This window comes from Corvus brachyrhynchos, unplaced genomic scaffold (assembly GCF_000691975.1).
Source record: "Corvus brachyrhynchos isolate BGI_N302 unplaced genomic scaffold, ASM69197v1 scaffold56, whole genome shotgun sequence".
Lineage (NCBI taxonomy): Eukaryota > Metazoa > Chordata > Aves > Passeriformes > Corvidae > Corvus > Corvus brachyrhynchos.
Genome location: NW_008238664.1, coordinates 10414026 through 10417429, shown reverse-complemented (window position 1 = coordinate 10417429; position 3404 = coordinate 10414026). Strand labels below are relative to the sequence as shown.

The window sequence follows — 3404 nt, the reverse complement described above, 5'->3', positions numbered from 1 at the left end:
CCATGGCAGGGTCGTTGGAACTAGGTGACCTTTATGTCCCCTTCCCAACCCAAGTCATTTTGTGATTCCCTGGTTTTTTCCTTTGTTATCCACTACACTGGATTAGATTTTGCTAAGAGGGTGTGGGTGTGTGTTTACGAATTTTTTTTTGTTGGGTTTGGGATTTTTTGAATTCTTATGAACATGTGAAAAGCACTCTGAAAAAATCTTCATATTAAGTCAAATTAAGAGCCATGTTGACACATTGTCCTGCTAATACTTCAAAGGAAACATTACTACAATAAATGGGTAGTTCTCACACCACAAAGTTACTGCTAAATTATAAACAGCAACCTCAACTTATTTGGAATGAAACAACCATTTATTAGAGCAAATATGACAATAGCAGAGGGTTTGGCTTTACTTTTTTTGGTGGTTTACGTTTTTCAAATTTCCACTTTAACTTCCAACAAAGGCATTCAAATACTGAGCTTAGTCCAGCCTGGCTTACTACCAAGTTGAACAATAGTAAATTAAATTAAACAAATTTAAACAGCCTTTTAGAGAAGGCCTGGCAAAGTCAACAAAATTAATCTAAATATTGATACAGAAAGGCAGTTCTTAGACAATGATTTTCAGGAAGGACTGTATTTCCTTACAAAATCTGCAGCACTGCATCGTAAGATATACAGGACTCAGAGAGCACAAGCCATCTTCCAGTCTCAGAGAACTGGAATTTTAAAGAGTTTGGTTTTACAAAAATTAAATCCTTTGTTGATTTAAGATTTTGGCAAGTAATGCAGTAATCTTGTGAATTAAAAGCTGATGACTGAAGTGTAAAAATATGGACAGGTATGCATACACAAGAGTACGAATTTAATTAACTGTACCTTTGCAGTTTTATCCATAAAATTCTACTGATATAATTCTGTTTTGCAGCAGGTTACGTTATGCCAATAATGTACAGGCACAAGTTTAAAGAGCTAAAAGCAACTTGGAACACCACTGAGGGAAAAAAAAAAAAAAGTAAAAGCTTTACCAGAAAGTAACCCAGGTACAGTTTAGTTTCCCCCGATGGTCACTGTTGGTTGCACGCTGCAGCCTGTGTGTGACAAAAAGCAGAGAGCTGTGCCAGCAGAGCCTGTGGCCCCACACCCTCCTCAGCAGGTTACTGCTTCTTCACAGGGGATGTTAAACCCACCACAGGCCCGAGAGCTCCCTGATCTACATCAGCCAAAACAACTCAGGTTAGCAAAGGTCACTGTTAAAAGTGCTTAAGCCAGGATGGCTGCTGAAGCAGGACAGACACACAGACCCTGTACCAGCCGCAGCACTTGCCAGCTGAGAGCCACACTTCGTCCACCAGCACAACAAACATGGACAAGTTTAGATGTGACACCACTCTAGTCCTTACACACAGTCAAGCTCCTTATTTAAGCAAGGGGTACTGCTTTTTTTCAGGGTTTTTTTGACTCAAACATTAGACACAAATTACTTTCTTTAGGTAGACTGCTTTGCTTCACAAATTCTACAGCAACTCCAGCAAATTCACTGGCTGCACAAACTTTAATTACATAACACAATAAGCATATGATAAATTAAAGCAAAAATTGACTATAAGCACAGGGAACAAACTAATCTACCTATTGTAAATACGAGATTTCACATCATAGATGAAAGTCAGTTCTCACTGGACTAGCACATTAGCTACAAGCATTCTGTAGCGGTATTTCACATGTGAGTTATTTAACTTGAACACTACAATATCACTGGGCTTTTGTTTGGTTTTGGTTTCCTGTACTCCTGTCTGCTCCCCCTGACCTTTAATAACAGAACATAATAATGAAATAATTCATGTCGAAGGGTACTTCTGGAGGTCATCTGGTTCAACCCTTTTCCCCCAAAACAACATCAGCCTCAGAGTTGTATGTTGCTTAGGGCCTTCTCTTCACAGGCTAAGAACCTTAAACAGAAAAATTAAGGTAGACTTTAAAAAAGCACCAGAAACATAAAAACTCCAAACGAAAAAACAATCTCTCCTCCTATCCCACAATCTAACCTAGGATATGACTATCCCTAAAGAGATCAGAACTTCCATGAAACTTGTTCCCTTCAAGAGTACATTTCACAAGAAAACACAACCAGTAAGAAAACCAGAAATATTGTTAAGAATCGAGGAGAAAAGTTAAAGCTAGTTAATTTATCTACTGTGAGCTTCTTTCTGTAATAAGCACCTTGATTTGTTCTTGCAGAATGCAGCAGACTTAGCAAGTGGTGTCAAACCATTCAGAGCAGCGTAGGAAGTGCAGAAGCAACTGAGGACTGCAAACCCCTCCGGGTGACCTCAGCCACCTTCCTTATATTATCACACACGTGCGCACATACAGCTGACCACCATCACATGAAAATACTTAGTCCTGTGATAAGAGAGGTTCGGCAATACCTCTCGAGAAAGATACAGAGAGAAGCAGGCAAGCAATTCACAGATCTTAAGGCTTCCCTCAAACAAGTGCCCCTGAGTAAAACTGTACAGCAAAGACCAAGGTATGGGCTAAATGCTCCCTGTTGGACATTGCATGTCACAACTGCCAACCATGGACTAAAAGGAGTGGGGAGAAGATTTATGGAATTATTTTCAGAAAAAGCCATACAAAACTACGAAGAGTCACCAGATGAACACTGCCTGAACTGGCGCAGAAATTGTGATGTTTTCCCACCGATCAGATACTTCTATTTTTACTTACATAACGCTGATTCCAAAATCAGGAAGCTGTCCTACAGAAAACTATTTTAATTTTTTCCCATCTTATTTTTCCATGACAGGTGTGGGCACAGCTCTGCCTGCTACACTACTTTCCCAAGTCTGCTCTGCTGACATTAGTGGCTTCAGATCAGAGACCTCACATAAGAAGAATGAATGCCTAAACTTGGTTTTCAAGAATCATGTCCACACGCTCGTCTTGCAGTAAAACCAGTATCTAGACTTTTTTTCCCCTCTTTTCTTGCTTAAGTTCGCTTGCACAACATATGGCATCTCCTCTATTCCCTCCACAATGCGCTAAGGGTAAGCGCATCCTGGGGCATGCGGCCGTGCTTTCTACACTTAAAGCAATATATGGCAACAAAGAGAAAATAAAGACTCCACAAACTCCGCATCTTAGAAGAAATACCGCACCCAACAAGACAAAATAAGGAACAGCGACAGGGTCATCTGACCCCACAAAAATAATACCGGGTGTTGCGCAGGACATACCACCCTAACCCAAAAAACGCAGACAGCCGCCAGGGATATACAAGAGGAGCGAACCGGCGGGCTCATGCCATCGGCAGGCAGAGAGTGGCGGGGGCGTTCGGGGGAGCGCACGCTGAGCCCCCGGGAATGCTGAGTCGCAGGGCTCGGGAGGTGGAAAAGGGAGAGGCGCCGA

At 41.5% G+C, this 3404-nt stretch overlaps 1 protein-coding gene across 7 annotated transcripts in view; it reads right to left on the bottom strand.

The window, feature by feature from the left end:
- Positions 1 to 3398, bottom strand: part of NR2C1 (nuclear receptor subfamily 2 group C member 1) — a 47715-nt gene extending 44317 nt beyond the window's left edge. For 4 of the 7 annotated variants that reach the window (XM_017737770.1, XM_017737778.1, XM_017737774.1 and 1 more), the window contains exon 1: positions 1019 to 3398. The gene's annotated coding sequence lies outside the window, so the exon portion shown is untranslated. The remainder of the gene's footprint in view (positions 1 to 1018) is intronic. The other 3 variants (XM_017737773.1, XM_017737777.1, XM_017737771.1) reach the window with 2 other exon arrangements.
- Between the last annotated feature and the right edge of the window lie 6 nt (positions 3399 to 3404).